This window comes from Pyxicephalus adspersus, chromosome W (genome assembly GCF_032062135.1).
Source record: "Pyxicephalus adspersus chromosome W, UCB_Pads_2.0, whole genome shotgun sequence".
Classification (NCBI taxonomy): Eukaryota; Metazoa; Chordata; class Amphibia; order Anura; family Pyxicephalidae; genus Pyxicephalus; species Pyxicephalus adspersus.
The window spans coordinates 13,038,405-13,057,317 of record NC_092870.1 but is presented as its reverse complement, the minus strand read 5'-3'; the positions used below and the strand labels follow the sequence as shown (position 1 = coordinate 13,057,317).

At 40.4% G+C, this 18,913-nt stretch overlaps 1 long non-coding RNA gene across 1 annotated transcript; it reads right to left on the bottom strand.

Moving 5' to 3' along the window:
- Positions 1 to 915: 915 nt before the first annotated feature.
- On the bottom strand, positions 916 to 10,222 carry LOC140342889 (uncharacterized). Its single transcript, XR_011923197.1, has 4 exons — positions 10,180 to 10,222; positions 7,019 to 7,091; positions 2,385 to 2,481; positions 916 to 1,103 (listed from the first exon to the last, which is right to left on the bottom strand). It is a non-coding gene; the product is annotated as an uncharacterized lncRNA (long non-coding RNA).
- Between the last annotated feature and the right edge of the window lie 8,691 nt (positions 10,223 to 18,913).

Here is an 18,913-nt window from a genome sequence, read left to right as displayed (position 1 = left end):
GAGAAAAAAATCCTGTGGGTAACTGGAAATATGACTTTTTTTCTTTTTCACATTTGTAGTGCATATTTACTGTAATTTGCATTAGAAAACTATAGAAAACAAATGTAAGTCTTTCAAAGAAAAGCCCTGTTTATAATGCTTTAACCCCTTGTTTCCTTTTCGTCCTTGCAGTAGACCATCTTAGGTGCTGCCACACTGTCCACACTTGCCTGCCAGGGTTTACGCTTTCCCTAGTGGATAGGGGTCTCATATGTACTGGTTCCTGCTTGAGTAAGTCTTTTTTCTTTTTTGCCTTGTTGTGCATCACTTCGGTTTTCCCTTTCAGGTATCGCTTGGTTTATGAGCAGCTTGGATTCTACAACTTGGGACTGATGCAGTGTTTGTTTCCTGTATATCCCTTTGGATTTGGAACTTGGCTTGCCCTGAGGCAAGTGTCTGAAGGGTTATTGTACTAGGGCAGCATGCAACACTGGCCTAAGGTTTATGATGGCTTTTTTTCCCACTGAGACTTCTTTCATAAGATCATCTCTTCAGGTCTTCTCTTCAATCTTGCCATGGATCCTCCACAACCAAAGGACAAAGTACATAAGACAAGAGAAAGGTAAGCAATTTTCTTTTTTCTACTTTTGCAGTTTAAAAGAACAGGGCTATGATATATTCCCTATTTATGTTTAAGGAAAAGAGCCCAGAGCAAAGACATGGTCATTTCGCCTAAGTTAGCTACATCCCCATGGGTGCTGATATGTCCTTATGTCAGCATTTTTTTTTTTTAGTCCCTACACAGGTCCTTAATTGGTACTTTAGTAACGAGGGGTGTTACTATGAATATTATATCTACATAATATGAACATTATATAACCATATCCATGCACATATTTATTCCGCAAATGAAGGTTCACACAAATAATAGCAAGTCACATGTTTAATTAGAAAACAAGTTAGAAACATAAAGTACACAGCAGTATTGTCAGATATATATTTAGAAACTTAAATTAACAAAGAATAAAAAGAAAAATAATGGTTGTTAGTAGTGTTGGTGTTCGAATTAGGGTTGTCTTTATATTCGACCCGAATATGGCTGTTCGAATTCGGGTACACCCAACCTGAAAAAAACGACAGCAAAAATTCGGATAAAAAAATGTAAAAAAACGTGTTAAAAAAAAATAAAAATTATTGTTAAATTAATTTATTGAGTGTTTGTGTTTATTTAACTATTTTTGTTTTTTTTACAGGTTATCCTATAATGACATGATATCTCTTACTCTGTTAACACTTTCCAGTACAGTAATATTCTGATACATTTGTTACATTTTTCTTTTATCCACTGCAAGAAAAATGTAACAAATTTATCATATTACTGTGCGTGTTACAGAGTAAGAGATACTTGTGGGGCATCTTCTCAATGATTGCAGTCAAGTCTGCAATCATTGAGAAGAGTGTGCGATCCCCTGGGCACTACAGGTTAATTAACCTCTAGTGCCCCGGGGATTGTAGTGGAACTGCAGAGTTCATCTGCAGTTCAGTTTCCATGGTCACATGACCGTGAGCAGTCACAGCTATAACTGCAGGCGATCCCCGGGGCACTACAGGTTAATTAACCTGTAGTGCCCCCGAGATGGCACACTGAGCTGATCAATGATTGGGGACAAGCTTCCCCATCCATCACATCTAGTGCCCTGTGTTCTTGGATAGAGAAACTCTATCCAAGAACACATAGAACTAGTAAAGGGCTGCAATCTAATTGCTCTTGCAGCCCTTAATATTCCCTAAAAATAACCCAAATTCTCCCACCATTTACTTCAATGGTGTTCAATTTCGCCATTCGATCACCCAAACAATTTCTCACTATTCGATCAAATAGCTGTCGAATCGAATAGTGAGATATGCCAGAACCCACCCACTCTCCCATCACAGGTTCAGACCTGCTTGCTAAACATCCTGGAAGGACAGTAGCACAGGGCTGTGACTACTTGGGATATGATCAGTGGGGTCAGGAGAAGGACTGGCCCGATACATTTTTTTGTGGACCACGAGAACTTTCTTGCGGACCACCAGTTGGCGACAGCTGTTATAGGGTACCCCAGGAGCAGTACTGCTCCTTTTTCCCTAACTATTCAACTTACAAAACCCCAATTTACCTGTCTCTGCTTAACTTGGCTTTCTTACATCTTCTGACTCTTTAGCCTTCTTTGTTTATCTAAATACTTCCATGCTTGCTTACTTTTCCCTTGCATGCTTCTTCCTGCTATTTTCCTAGCTCCAAGTCTTATACAGTTATATCCTTTTGGGTCTCATTGGAGATTTTAGATTGGCTAATGGATGTGATTTTTGGGACACATAGCTTTGGATTGGTTAATTTAAACTCCAGTAATTAATTAAAAAACCTGTTATGTAGAAATTCTGGAGTTGGGTAAGCACAGCAGGCTGCACTCTCCTCACTTCACTTCCATTGCGGTTGTTCATCTTCTAATGTTTATTGATCTGGAAGGACAAATCCATGAATGACATAGTAACATAGTAGGTTAGGTTGAAAAAAGATATAAGTCCATCAAGTTCAACCACTAGGGAAGTAAACATATCCCAGATATAAAACCCTATAAGACATAGTTGGTCCAGAGGAAGGCAAAAAAAAAACCCCGGGTACAATTTGCTTCAACAGGGGAAAAAAATTCCTTCCGGATTCCATGAGACAATCGTATGTTACCTGGATGAACAGTCTCTGTTATCTTTACTTTAAAGCCTTAATACCCAGATATATTCTGTGCTTCTAGAAATCATCCAGCTTTTTCTTAAAGCAATCTATAGTAGTTGCTGAAACTACTTCCTGAGGGAGCCGATTCCACATTTTCACAGACCTTACAGTGAAGAATCCCTTCCTTATCCGGAGCTTACACTTCTTTTCCTCCGGACACAAAGAGCCCCTTGTGCTTTGTAATGATCTCAAAGTGAATAATTGGGAAGAGAGTTATCTATATGGACCATTTATATATTTATACAGAGTGATCATATCCCCCCTTATACGTCTCTTCTCAAGGGAGAATAGATTCAGTTCAGCTAATCTCTCCTCATAGCGGAGCTCCTCCATTCCTTTTATTAGTTTAGTTGTCCTTCTCTGCACTCTCTCCAATCCCACAATGTCCTTTTTGTGAACTGGGGCCCAAACCTGGACGGCATATTCCAGATGTGGTGTGACCAATGCTTTGTACAGGATTAGGACTATGTCTCCATCTCTGCAGTCTATTCCCCTTTTATTACAAGAAAGTACTTTACTAGCTTTATATATTGCAGCTTGGCATTGCATGCTGTTATTAAGTCCATGATCTACCAGAACCCCCAGATCCGTCTCCATTTCTGACTCCCCCAAATGTATTCCCCCTAGACAGTATGAAGCATGCATGTTGTTAGCTCCCAAGTGCAAAACTTTACATTTATCTATATTAAATGTCATTTGCCTCTTGGCTGCCCAATCAAACAGTACATCCAGGTCTGCTTGTAGATTATAGACCTCCTGTATGGACTTAATTCCATGACATAGTTTGGTGTCATCTGCAAACACAGAAATGGTACTTTTAATCCTAAACTCTATATAATTTATAAAGATGTTAAACAGTAATGGTCCCAACACTGAACCCTGGGGTACACCACTAATAACCTTGGATCATTCAGAGTATGAATCATTAATTACAACTCTCTGGATGCGATCTTTAAGCCAGTTCTCTATCCATTTACAGATTGACTTTTCTAAACCTATCGACCCTAACTTGCATATTAACCGTCTGCCATTCCACTGTCCACCTGTTTACTTACTTCCTCATAAAAAGAGAGTAAATTTGTTTGACAACGTCTGTCTTTCTTAAAGCCATGCTGACTATCACTTATAATATTATTTTCCAGCAAAAACTCCTCTATGTGGTTCTTTAGCAAACTCTCTAAGACCTTTCCAACTATGGACGTTAAACTAACGTGTCTGTAGTTACCTGGTAACGACTTTGCTCCCTTTTTGAAGATCGGAACCACATTGGCCTTTCGCCAATCCATTGGTACCAGTGACTAAACAGTTTATAACAATTAGAAATAATGGCTTTGAACTAACAGAGCTCAGCTCTTTGAGGACACGTGGATGTAATCCATCAGGTCCTGGTGCTTTCTTAACCTTAATTTTTCCCAGATGTTTCTCAATCATATCAATTCTGAGCCATTGTGACTCATTTAAGGCAGTGACATTGCTATTATGAATTTGGCTCTGCCATTTTCTTTCGTGTACACAGAGCTAGAAAAGTGTTTAGTAAATCTGCCTTGTCTTTATCCCCAGTTACCAACCCAGCAACATCCTTTAAGGGGTCTACATGCTCAGATATGATCTTTTCGCTATAAATATATTTGAAAAAATGTTTGGGGTTTGCCTTACTGTCCTTTGCAATCTCTCTTTCATTTTGAAGTTTTGCACATTTTATCTCCCTTTTACATCTTTTGTTATATTCTTTATAGGTTTCAAATGATGAAGGTGATCCTTCATTTTTATATTTTTGGAATGCCCTTTTTTTGTTGCTTATGGCTTTTTTAACATCAGCTGTGATCCACATAGGTTTTAATTTTATCCTCTTAAACTTATTACCCATTGGAATATATTTTTCAGTGTGCTTTTGTAGAACAGACTTGAAACATTCACATTTCTGTTCTGTGTTCTTTGAGGACAATATTTTCTCCCAGTCCAAGTCACAGAGAGCCGCCCTTAATAAAAAATAAAATTTGCTCTCTTATAATGAAATGTTTTTATCTTTCGTGTTTTTGCTTCCTGATTACAGCTTATATTAAATGAAATCATATTATGGTCACTGCTACCCAGATTCTCTTTTATTTGCACATTTGTTATAAGCTCTGCATTGTTAGAAAGAACTAGGTCCAGCAGAGTATTATTTCTAGTTGGGGCTTCTATAAACTGTACCATAAAATTATCTTGTATTAAATTCACACATTTCCTCCCTTTTGCTGTTCCTAGTAGTTGATTTTCTATTTCTTCCTTAGCATTGGGGGGCCTATAGCAGACCCCAATCATTAATTGAGTGTTATTCAACCCCATATTCACCTCCACCCATAATGTCTCAACCTCATGGCTTGTTCCATCCGCAGTTTCTTTTTTCACATTCACTTTTATATCACTTCTCACATACAGACAGACACCACCACCCTTTCGTTTGACTCTGTCTTTAGGAAAGAGAGTATAACCAGGAATATTGACAGCCTAGTCATGCGAAGAACAAAGCCAGGATTCACCCATACCAACTAAGCTATAATTCTCCTCACTCATTAATGCTTCCAACTCCACCATCTTGTTTGCTAGACTTTTACAATTGCTGCTTTTACCATCATTGTTTGCCAAATCATTTTGTTTTTCCTTCCCCAACTATCCCCAATCCACCCTTCACTAGTGTCTGACCCCTTACTAACCTTTCTACCACCTTTTTTGACTGTCCCACCCCCCTTAAATATCCCTCCACCAATACTCTAAATCTTTCCCCTAGCACAGCAGACCCCCTTTCATTTAGGTGCAAACCATCTCTGGCATACAGGTTGTACAATGAAAAGTCAGCCCAGTGCTCTATGAACCCAAACCCTTCCCTTTTTCACCAGGACTTAAGCCATGCGTTTATCTGCCTAAGCTCCATCTAGCATTGATCGATTAGATAGTCTCTCGGTTCTCCCCACACCATCGGGATTGCAAATGGCATTGCTGCTTTACGCCGATTCAGCCAGTCACACAGTCCATTGGAACAACCGGTACAGATGACATGTGGAGCCAAAGATTTATTCTGGTCACCAAGTGGACAGCCCAAATATAATTTGTATATCTTTTTAAGTTCTGTGGTAATTTGGCGACATTGTGCTTTCGTCGTGAATGAACCACATACGTAACAGAAACTGTCTGGATCATTAAGGCAATTTCTATGATGACAAACAAAATCAATTGCAGTTCAATCGCGGTCTCTAATCTTAAAATAAGAAAACTGTTGTTAAATATTGTAATATGTTAAGGCTATTCATAACAAATTTCACACAATATATAATTAGCTTCATCACAAAAACTAGACTTGCTAGAGAAAAACTGAACACAGATTTGAAATCCGCATCAAAAATACCACAAAGCCTATAAAAAATTATATCTGATAAATGAAAGGATCTGCTTCTACTTCTAGTTCCTCGAATGCACTGTGACTTCTCCTTCACCCAGAGAGACAGACATCTGGAGAGATATCCCAATAACACACACGCACACAGTATGGTCTTAGGAATATTCTCTGATCTTTATTTGACAAGGCGGTCTTTTTATACACATAGGTATACGAGGGGTGGTCGTCATATATAGTGTTATTTGATACATTGTAAGGCATACAAGGCATACATTGTATTTCAAAGAATTTACAATTTTTGCCATCTGGTTACAATTAAACTGAGTAGATAGAAGAAGAAATACAACTCCTTATATAAATATATGGCTCAAATTAGCTCTTATCTATACAGTCCTGCAATAATACTTATTTAACCCTTCAATAAAAATGACATGTTGACCTGTGTTATTGTACTTATGTTTTTAGAGTTGTTGTTAAAGTAACCGTGTAATGTATGAGCTTTAGGCCTGAGAACCATAAATTAAAAAAAATTACTTGATAAGAGATCATGGCTTTAGAGTATGGTGAAGTTCGAACGTTTTAGAAACGGGTTACAGGTAAAAGCTGCATAAGAATGGTTGAAGAATCTGGTATAAAAAAAAGAGATTTAAGGATTTATAATGCAGTGGACAACTCAACTAAAATAGATTAACTAGTAGGAAATTTACTGTAATGATAGTGTCCAAGGAGATTGCTTAGTTTTTCCAAGCTATATTTGGTATTAAGATTGTTACCTTCCTCAGGAAAGAAATTTCTGAGTTCTAAAATAAAAATACAGAAATTTTATTTTAGAGAATTCAGTTTGATTAATTTAGTACATGAAGAGAAAAAAATATAACATGATTACTTACTTGTGCTGCAAAGGTGGTGTAAATTAAAAGGAAATTGAATTTCTTGGAGCTGAACTGATGTTTCACATTAAGGCTGAGGTAAGAAGAGAAGAACAAAGAGAATCTCTTAGAGTGTAATAATTGCTTATTATAAAGGTAGTGCTACCTGGCAATTTAGCGGTAATGGTGTGGAAAAACGTACTGTTGGCAAAGTGGTGTCAAAGCAAGGGATGAAAAGATAGATTCCTGCAGTTCGTCCGCAAAAGGAACCACTTGCAGGGCCCCTGTCAATTAATGGCAGATTGCTACACCTTCACTTGGATGATATTCTGATTTTTTTCTCCAGACTTGCCTACTCACAGACAACATGTCTATTTGGTCTTACAACAGCTCAGAGACAACAGACTGAAGTGCCTGTTTGAACTCCCTCAGGTACCTTTCCTGGGTTTCATTGTTTCTAAAGACGGTCTCTCCATAGATTCGGAAAAGGTTGCAGCTATTTCCAACTGGCCTCTGCCCTGCGGTCTTAAGGCTACTCAGCACTTCCTGGGATTTACAAACTATTACTGGAAGTTTATCAGGAACTACTCCACTCTGGTAGCTCCTATCACGTCACTTACCTGAAAGGATGCTAATCCTAAGAACTGGCCCTCTGAGGCTATTGAGGATTTTCATTCCTTTAAGAAAGCCTTACTTTCTGGCCCAGCTCTGGTTAGGGCAGATGTCACCAAGCCCTTCTCCATTGATGTTGACGTCTCCTCCATCGGAGTAGGAGCTATTCTCTTCCAGACCCCCACCGGAGCTCGAAGCCCCTGTGCCTTCTTCTCAAGGCAATTCTCCCCAGCGGAAAGGAATTACTCCAGTGGGTATAGGGAGCTCCTAGCCATCAAGCTAGCTCTGAAGGAATGGCAATACCTTTTGGAGGGTTCCCCTCACAAGGTTACTATTTTTACTGATCATAAGAACCTCCAGTACCTAAAATCTGCTCGTGGTCTCAACCCTCGGCAGGCCCGTTGGTCTTTGTTCTTTTCTAGGTTTAATTTTGTCATTACCTTCAAACCTGGTTCTGCTAACTCTTGAGCAGACTCCCTTTCTTGCTCCTTTGATCCTCAGGATTCTGAGAATGTTGTTGAGCCAGAATTTATCATCCCTCCAGCCCGCATCCTAACCTTAACCTCTATCCAAGACTCTGCTATTCCCCCAGGTAAAACCTTAGTGCAACCTCAACTTCGCATCAGAATTTGGGATGGGCACATGATTCTAAACTTTCTGGTCATCCTGGCATTCATAGAACACTCACATTTCTCTCCCGTCTGTACTGGTGGGCCAACCTTCGTAAGGATGTGACAGACTATGTCAAGGCCTGTGCTGTCTGTGCTCAGATGAAGTCATCCACCTGTGCCTCAGAGACCATTCCTTCCTTTGCCCATTCCCAAGGAGCCTTGGTGTCACCAATCTATAAATTTTATTACAGATCTTCCACCTTCTGATGGCTGTACAGTCATTAGGGTGGTCGTGGATCACTTTTCCAAAATGGCCCTGAAAGGGCCTGAGACACTCATTTTGTTTCTTATTCTAGTTTTTAGTTATAAGAGATAGATGTATTCCTTGGTTGTTTAGAATATATGTGTATAAACCTGATGTTCTGCCAAAATGAGTGTCCTTGTTAATTCTGCTAAACTCAGATAATGTCGACTGTTTATGAATAACAAAATGTTTTGTACGTGTCTGAAATTATGAAGCTAAACAGTTTCATTTTAGAATAAGTATACCAATGATTTTCCATTGTAATAAATGAGCATGCGCTATGGCATATTGTTATGACATATAAACTAGATGTTTGTTATAATAAAGTTGAAGATTGCTTGATACCATACGAGTGTATGCGTTGTTGACCGATTCTTTCCAGGCGCCTGTTCTGATGCAACGAGAGACTCTGGGATGGTGAGAGATCTGAGAGGAATAGAGCCAAGAACCTTTCAGACCTTTCAGCTGGGGGCTCGTAGTCCAGGATAGAGCACACAGAATTTTTGGTGAGTACGGGAATTCCTCCCTAACGGGTTGGGAACTTTCACGCTTCTTTCCGAATAATTTCTGTTGCTTCTATCTTGAATCCGTTAAGGAGAGATAAAGATATGAGGGGTGCTTATTAACTATCTTTAGGGAAGATAGGGACTATCTTTGGGGAAGATAGGTATTATTATAGGACTATTTGTATAAGTCACGTCTACTAGGGATTCTTTAGGGAAGAATCAGTATAGCACATTTTTGAGTTGTGACGTTACACACATCCCAGTTTCTCTCATGGTCAGATTCACTTTCGCTTTTGTCTGCCTCAGTCTTTGTGAATATAGCAGCTGTTGTTTAAGTCACATGGTCTTGTTGTTCTTCTCTGCCATGTCATGTCCCATGGTAATTGTTGTGTAGGATTAATATTAGAAAGGAGGGAGAGGGATATTGGAACGGATATTATTAGAGCTGTAGTGCAATCAGGTTATAACTTACACTTATGGTCTGCCACTAGAGAGAGTCCCCGTAGGTATGTTAAATCACAAAAGCTCTATAAATTAAATTTGTATGTAGTTGGACTTGACTCAGGAGTTGTTGGGCAGGCCATCGGGGAGGCTATTCCACTGTTTGAAAATCTTAGGGTTCCTCCTTGCTGTGAACTGCCAAGACAGAGTACATACTATTCTAAGATCTTTTCTCATCCTGCCTAGTTAATAATATAAACCCAGGACAGGTTATGAGCTTGTGTTAGTTAGAGGCACCCCCAATGTTTTATTTTAGTAAACACAAATAGTCCAGGACTATAGGTAATGAGCCTGGAACTTTAAATAATTGAGGCTACTCCTAAAACACATAAGCTTCGGTTAATAAAACCGATAGATGAAGTGAACACTAACAGTACACAATACCTTTGTTCTCTGTCTTGGTCGGTCCCTCATAAAGGGAGGATACCTTCAAAAATCCATCAGAATAAGACAAAAATGCCTCCCCCTAAGGTAGGAGAAACATGTAAGGATTATGTTGCCCTGGTATGTGGAACAGAACCTTTCAGTCACCTTGAATTGTGACCCCAGAGAAGCTTCTGGTATGCCTCTCAGCCGTATATTATTCTGTCTCCCTCTATTCTCTTGGTCATCTATTCTAAATGCTAATGATGATAGAAATGAATGTACCTGCACTTGTGAATGCTCCAAGGCTGTAATTCTTGAATCTGTATGTGATGTAGTTGATTCTAGTGCAGTCACCCTTGTATACACTGCAGTGATCTGATGCTGAAGGGATTCTGTTTTTCCCTAAAATAATTTGTGTGATTAAAGACTCAAACTCCTCCTTACTTGGCAGAAACTTTAGGAGAGTTGCAGATCACTGGGAAGGATTTGTTTCTCTGCAGGAGAAAGTGAAATTTGGACTGTCAGACACAGAGATGCTAGAGAGGGAGGAGGGGTGAGTCTGGGCTGTCAGCTTGTGTCCCAGACTCTTCATCCTGAAGCCTCTGATCTGACCTCCCGGCTGGGGTTGCCATCTTACTTGTTTCCCGGTCTGAAGCAGTTGGGGAGTCTGAGAGGAAATACTGGCGGAGATCAGATTTCCTGGCTGACATACTTGGTCTCTTGGGTTTCTTGTGCCTGGGCATGAAAGATTCAGCTGGCTGCAAACAGGTTTAACCTCTAAAAAGGATTAATTAGTCAGGATGGCACTGAGCTCCAGGAAAAAGCTGCTCACACTAGCATTGCATAGCCATGCCCCTCAACTACAAACTACTTTTAAGATGGTACATGGTGCCGGCTAGAATCGCCAAGTTCAAACCTAGCACGTTGGACCTTTGTTTTCCCGTATGTGTTAAGTTCCCTTGGGCTGCGATCTCTTCCCCCCCTCCCCTCCTTATTACTCCTTCCCACGCCCCCCAATGCTGATCCCCTTCTTTTTTTTGTTTTTTCAGTTGTCATTTTTGTCATGTCCATGCCTAGATTAAGGCAGAGACAGACCCCGTTTTCAGTGCAAACCTTTTTATGTTTTCTCAAGCTCTGCAAATTTTAACAAACTGGTTCATGGGGTCCCCAGGGTGCTGCATCTAACTGGTTCATGGGGTCCCCAGGTGCTGTACGGGATAACTTCACTCCAAGATATCGCATACCCTCTGGGGTCCATTTAAAAAATAAGTTCTCTACAGCTGCTCCTTCAGTCCTAAAGGCAGAGAAATATTTATGGCTTCTGACTTGCTATAATTTATTACAATTCGAGAGAGAACTGTAAGGGCCAATTCCTTCATCAAGTTAGGCAAGGATATAACAGGGTTGGAGATCACATTGTCGTCAGCAAATGCTGCAATTTTTACATTCTATCTCCAAATTTCAACCCTGCTACAGAATTAGCTCTAATAGCTCTCATCAGTGGCTCCAATGTCAAAATAAAGATAAGAGGGGAAAGGGGGCAGCCTTGGCGGGTGCCATTCTGTATAGAGAAATACTCCGAAATTGTCCCGTTAGCCTGGACTGCCGCAGATGGGCAGGAGTATACTGAGCGTATCCAAGCCAACATGTTAGGGCCTAATCCTGTATGATCAGGGTTTGATGCATAAATGTCCAATTAACTCTATCAAACACCTTCTCTGCTTCTGTACATAACAGAAGGGCAGGCATGGATTGTGAGTTCACTAGATGAGTCCAAGTACTTTGAAGGTTTTAGGCTTCAGCCTAAATCAGGCTTAAATCAGATCCTGATTTAACCTCCCCAGCAGTATCCCTGAGTGTGACTCGGGGTAAAAAAAACAAGCTGAAAGCGGTAACCATGAGTCTTACTTGGGGTAGTTAAAAAAAGTAAAAAAACAAACACTTACCTGGTCCCATCGGTGTCCTCCGGCCTCCTCCAGGCTCCTGCCATCCTCTGGCTATGTCCTCTTCCACGATCTGTCCCCCGGGCGAGTGCGCTGACATTCCCAGGAGTTCCCGGTGACGTCGGCGCGTACAGCCGCCGCTAGGGGGGAATTTCAAATTATTTTGTATTGCATTCAATGCAAAATATATGTATTGAATGCATACACTGGGTTTATATGTCTGAAAGCAAGTACATTGTCTTCATGAAAAATTATTTTCCAGTGTAATATACTAGTATGAGTGTAATAAAGTTTGAAACACAAAATCATGTCAAAGTTTATTATTAAATTTACTATTAAATTTATTTAATTTATTAATTTGACATGATTTTGTTTGAAACTTTATTATACGGGCAGCACGGTGGCTCAGGGGTTAGCACTCCGGCCTTTGCAGCGCTAGGTCCCAGGTTCGATCCCCAGCGAGGACATTATCTGCATGGAGTTTGCACATTCTCCCCGTGTCTGCATGGGTTTCCTCCGGGTACTCTGGTTTCCTCCCACATCCCAAAAAAAAACATGCAGTTAGGTTAATTGGCTTCTCCCTAACAATTGACCTAGACTACATTAATCACATATGACTATGGTAGGGACATTAGATTGTGAGCTCCTTTGAGGGACAGTTAGTGACACGACTATGGACTTTGTACAGCACTGCGTAATATGATGGTGCTATATAAATACTGTATAATAATAATACATAGATATAAATTTTCATGAAAAACAATGTACCGCTTTTAGACATATAAATGAACCGCCCAGGAGGTTAAGAGGGATATGGGTCGGTATCTGGAACAGCTTGCCGGGTCTTTCCCCTCCTTCGGGATAAAAGTTATATGTGCCCTGAGTGAGTCTCATGGGAAAGTGTTTACTGTTGAAACAGCATTGCATACTGTTGTCACTTGGGGAAGCAGATTTCTGTTTTTTTGTAATATGCTAGTGTAAATCGGTCAGGGCCTGGAGCCTTGCCTGAAGAGGTACTTGCTATTGCTTTGCATAATTCCTCCAAAACTTCCAGTTCTTGTTAACTACTTGATCTCCAAGGAGGAATTCATTCAATTTCCAGTTCCAAAATTTAGGGGGCTCATCTCCAAACGAACAACTTTTTACTCTGTGTAAATCAGCTTGGCGTATACAAAAATGATCAATTCGAGAGTACGTCTAGGTAGGAGAAAAATGTGTAATCTCTCTCACGGGGGTTGAGAATATGCCAAACATTCAGCATTTGATGGTGGAGCAGGCATTTTTTAAATCTCTTGCTGCCCCTGGGAACTCCAACATGAGCATCTCTGGTGAAGTCCACCATGGGTTCTGCCGTAAAGTTAAAATCTTCCCCCATCACCAGAAAGCCTTCTCTAAATTGTTCTAGATGCTCCAGGGTAGACCTTAGTAAGGATTCATGCTATATAATCTGTTGAGGACTGCTGTACATTTTTCTTCAGCATTTAGGTAGAGACCAGGTAAGATGTGGCTACTTACTTATGTATAATCAATTTTTATTTAGTTATGAGGGGGAGAATGGAGGAAGAAAAGGGAGTGAAATAATGGGAAAATAAGGGGTAACAGAACTAGAACAGAACTTATAGCAGAACTTATAACAGAACCTTTAACAGAACTTATAGCAACAGCATAAAATAAAAGAGGAAAATGGTGAGATAAAACTTAAGTAGAGTTGGTTTGCCTTGGTCCAGGTTGCTGCGTAAAGTCCACATGATTAGCCAGAGTCACTGGAGCTCCCTTCAGCGACTCAACGTGTCAGTTGTCCTTAGCAATATGACGATGTTAAATGAGAACTAACTCTTGTGGGCTGACATGGCTTTTTCTATGTTTGCCACAGAGGTGGGACTAATAGGACAATCCAATGGTAGCAGGGTGGGGGCTGTCTGAGGGGCTGTGCCCACATGGGTTATGATGCTCTGTAGACACGTCCCAAAATGCCTTATTATAGCCATTATTATTAACTTCATAAGTACAGGTTTTATGAGCTGCCCACCCTCAGATTATTCATCCCCACAAAATATGAAGTTCACAGAGACCAAACTAGGTATGTCTAAGGCTTAAGGTTCACCAGCACAGGTTGGTGTGGTGCCCTGAGGCCTAGGAGATTAGTTCTTGGTCTCCAAATGCTCCCCATAACAATCCAGCTACAAATCCGTCATCTATTACTTTATACAGAATGGTATATTGGAAATATAAAGGTTTAGGAATAAATGTGTTTCATAATACATGTCTGGGACTCACTGAGGTTTTTGACACCTTGGGACACAAGGTTCAAACTCTTACAAAGCTGAAGACACACTGTCTACTGACATAAATTAACAACAAGCTGATACAAAGCTTGTTGTTAATTTATGTTATTTTGTTATTTAAAGGGGAGAACAAAGACTCTTTTGTTAACCTTAAGGATAGATTTGATTAGCACAATGATCTTACAGGGGGATCCTTTGTTCATTTTAGAATACATTCAATCTGCACAGAGATCTTACCCAGGAAGAAAGACTCTTTAAGGGGAGATCCGGACCTAATATTTTCTACAATATCACACACTAAATATTTAATGTTATATTCAAAAGCAAAAACAGGCAAATACGCTTTTCCACATTTTTACATACAGTTAGGGTTAACATCTAAACCAGCCCAGGTAAGTTTGGATTTCTGGAGAGTTTTTATAATAATTCCAAGAGTCCCATGACGTATTATCCTTGGATCTATAAATTTCCCACAATATTTGAGACTCCATAGCCTCAATTTCGTAAATTTCAAACATCCATTCTGCTATAGTGGGACTTGTAGTAGAACCCCAGGTAACATAGCCATTAGCGTAATGGTCGAGTATAATTGGATATCTGTCCCCATATTATGATTGTAAACACAGAAAATCTTATCCCATAAAGTTTTATTTGTTGGGAAAATGTGGAACATGGAACCTTGGGGATGGTCACTAGTGTTAGTGTTCGAATTCTGTTTGTCCTTATATTCGACCCAAATATGGCTGTTCGAATTCGGATACACCCAACCCGAAAAACATGGGATTCGATGGTAAAAATTTTGGGAAAAAAAAAAAAAAATTTAACCCCCCTAGAGGTAATCCTGAGTGTGACTCGGGGTGGCTTTTACATGCAAAAAGTGGTAATCCCGAGTCACACTCGGGGTAACTTTAGAAGTCCCCCTTACCTTAGCGGCGATCTGATGGTCCGCTGTGATGCCGGGGCGCCGGTCTGTCGGGGGCGTGGCCGGGCGGGAAATTTAAAATCAGATTACTGAGTAATCTGCTTTTAAATACCACCCGGGTCCCGGCCACGCCGCTGCTCGCATCAGCAGTGAGATGCGAAGCACAATGCAGGACTTCTGGTGACCACCCCCGGAATTTGCTATTGCTGCTGGCATTTGCAGTGAGTTGTGAAGCACAATGCAGAAATCCCGCATTGTGCTTCGCATCTCTCTGGAAAAAAAAGGATCACTTTTTGCATCAGAAAGCTGACAGAATTAGAACGCTAGGGGGGGTTAAAGTAACTTATTGAGAGTTTGTGTTTTTTTAACTAACTTTTTATTTTTCACAGGTTTTCCCACTATGACATTATGATTCTGGGAATCCTCCTGTCATTGCAAGATGACAAGTCCTCATTCATCACCTGCAATGCCCAGAGATCACAATGGAACTGCAGATGTAATTTGCAGTTCAATTTCCCACGCGACGTCACGTGGGAAACTGAACTGCAGACTTCTGCAGTTCCACTACAGTGTCCGGGCACCATAGAGAAACTCTATCCAAGAATACATAGTACAGCTCTGCAACAGCAATCGCTGTTGCCCCGCTGTCCTTCTTTTATGTATTCTTGGATAGCGTTTCTCTCTGACTTCAATGGTGTTTAAATTCAGCATTTCCCGGATCACCCAGAGAATTTCTCACTATTCGATCAAATAGCTGTCGAAACCAATAGTGAGATATTCGACCGACACTAATGGTCACATCTCCAGCATTTCGCTGGGTATGTAGAATCAAATTTATAAGTATCCATTGGGCATCTATACCATCTATTATATATCTAGTAGCATCTCTCCTGGTCTTTAGGATCAGATCTGGTCAGATAAGGATGTTAAATTTCCACTCTACATGCTACAGCTTGCACGGAGGTGGTGTGAACCCTGAGAAGGGTCAAGGCGCAGAGTCTAAGCAGTAACCAGGTCTTCTCCTGAGCCTCTAGTGGTGAGGATGTTGTGCTGCTGGTTACTGCCAGGTTGGGGTCCTTGGGCACACCAGCGTGGGTAGGAACACACACAATACCAAATCAGAAGGCAGAAGAATGGTCAAAGAAGGACAGGGTCAAGGCAGCCAGCAAACAATAGAGGTCAGGTCACTAGCCAGGGGTCAAATACCAGGGATCTAGGAAACAGACACCAGTGACACAGGGGCCACTGCAGACACAGGGAACACAGGAAACACTGGAAGCAACAGGAAGCGCATGGGACACGGGAATATCCACAGACAGAAAGGAACACTGGAACAGCACAGGGAATGGGCTGGATACAACAGTTGGGGCAATAAGGGGTGTTGCACCCAAAGATTGTTTATGAATATGTAAATAGATATGTATATGTATATAGAGGTGTATATATATATATATATATATATGTATGTATAGGTATGTGTGCGGGGATATATGTATATAGTACACTGTAGGAGATATCCTAATAGTTAGACTGTATCTAAGTAGCATGAAACAATACAGGAATACAGTGCAGGAATGTTGTGGGTAAACATGAAACCTGTTTTATCTTTGTACTGGCCTCTGGCCCTCCTAGGGGGTCTCCAAGTCCAGAACTTCACAGAAGTAACAAACAGATGATAAAACAGATGCCAGGAAACAAGACCTATTTTCTTTAACAAACAGATCACCAGTGGGGCCTTCAAGGGGCAATAAATCCATCAAGCCCGAGTCAGCAGAAGATGGAGGCATAATTGAACACATGGGCTGGGTTGATGGCCCATCCAGACCTTTTAGTGACAACTAAAATTAGATGACCCCACCTGGCTTTACCTGCAGCTTCCCATATCAACTTAGCTAGGAGGCCTAGTAAATTTCTGACAGTAACCAATGGTCATCTTATGGATCACATCCAGTAACTAATCTTAGAGCCTCAAGGATACCTAATGGGAATTAACTATATAAAAAGGGGAACTGAGAGAATTGAGATCTCTTCTCTCTTGCTTGCTGGCTCTCTTGCTTGCTCTCCTTATCTCCTGAGGGGTCTCCTTAGGTAAGGTGGTATGGGGTCCTCTTCTGAAGGAAGTAGGCTCCTGAGGTACCATTAACCTCTTAGCAGGTAGCTATAAGATATTCCTGATTGTAGTCTTATGGGTGTCTATAGTATTGCTGTATTACTTGCTATTTTATAATTACTGATTTGTGTACTAAGCATTATTAGATTATTACAGGTGTTTACTACTAATAACCTTAGTTCCATGTACTGTATATATCATTGACTGAAGTTCCTATGTTTAGATATCAAACAATATTGCTGTGTACTTTTGTTTCACCTTGTTATCTTAATTAAACTGTTTTAGTGACTAGCTAGAATTTGTGCATGAACGGTCTATGCATATCTATATCTCTATGCATTGATAGAGGATATAATCTCCATATTTATGCAGATAAATATTCCAAAAATCAACAGGGGTTAACACAGGAGCAGGACAGAGGAAACACTGAATCAAGCAACAGGTGTACAGGAACTAGCTCAATAGAACTAGGGGCTCAGCCCTAGTGGAGACACAATGCAAGAACACTGAGTTGGATGATTAACCTCCTGGGCGGTTCATTTCTGTCCAGTTTTATATGTCTAAAAGCGGTACATTGTTTTTCATGAAAATTTATTTTACAGTATATTATAATAGTATGAGTATAATAAAGTTTGAAACACAAAATCATGTCAAAATAATAAATTAAATAAATTTAAAAATTTTTTTTTAACTGTATTTAATTTATTTTTTGATATGATTTTGTATTTCAAACTTTATTATACTCATACTATTATATTATACTGTAAAATACATTTTAATGAACCACCATGTACTGCTTTTAGACATATAAATCCACTGTATTGCATTCAATACAGTTATTTTGTATTGAATGCAATACAAAATAATTTGAAATTCCCGCCACTCCCCCAACGCCAAGGCCGGACGCACCGACATCGCCGGAAACTCCCAGGTGACTCATCAGATGCAGAGGACGCCGCCCGGAGGATGTGAGAGGATGGGAAGGGCGAAGGAGGATGCCGTTGTATTTACCATTGTTTTTCACTGTTTTAGCTAGCCCGAGTGTGACTTGGGGTTACCGCTTTCAGCATCTTTTTCTTACTCAGAATCACACTTGGGGTTACTGCCGAGGAGGTTAAGAGGCTATTTCCTGATTGGCCGGTAGGTTGGGCTAAACTAATAAAGCTTGGGAGCGTAGGCACGCCCAGAGTCAGAACTGCCCGCATACGCAGGAAAGAGACGCCTGCGCTTTAGTGAGGAAAAGGTAAGTGTGGCGTTACCCCCTTTTACGGGGCCTCCCCAACTGCCGAGGTCCCGGTTTTAGAGAGAAGCGTAGATGAAACCTTTTGGCAAGAAGAGATGTGCAGACACATCTGTAGCTGGTACCCACAATCTCTTTTCAGGAACGAAACCTTCACAGTCAATTAGGTACATCAGCTTCCTGCGAGAAATCTTGGAATCGAGAATTTGATGGACTTTATATTCCTGAGAAGAATCGGGTGCAGGAGTAGCCAGCATTAATGTTGATGTTCGAATTCAGGTTGTCCCTATATTCAACCCGAATATGGCTGTTCGAATTCGGGTAGACCCGACCCGAATTTTGCTGCATTCGACAGCAAAGATTCGGGAGGAAAAAAAAAATTTTTTTTTTTTCAAAATATTTTTTTTGTATGTGTTTTTTATTTTAAACTTGTTCTTTTTTATTTTTTACAGGTTATCCGACAATGACATTATGAATCATAATGTCATTGTGGGATTCCTGGACCGTGGGAACTTT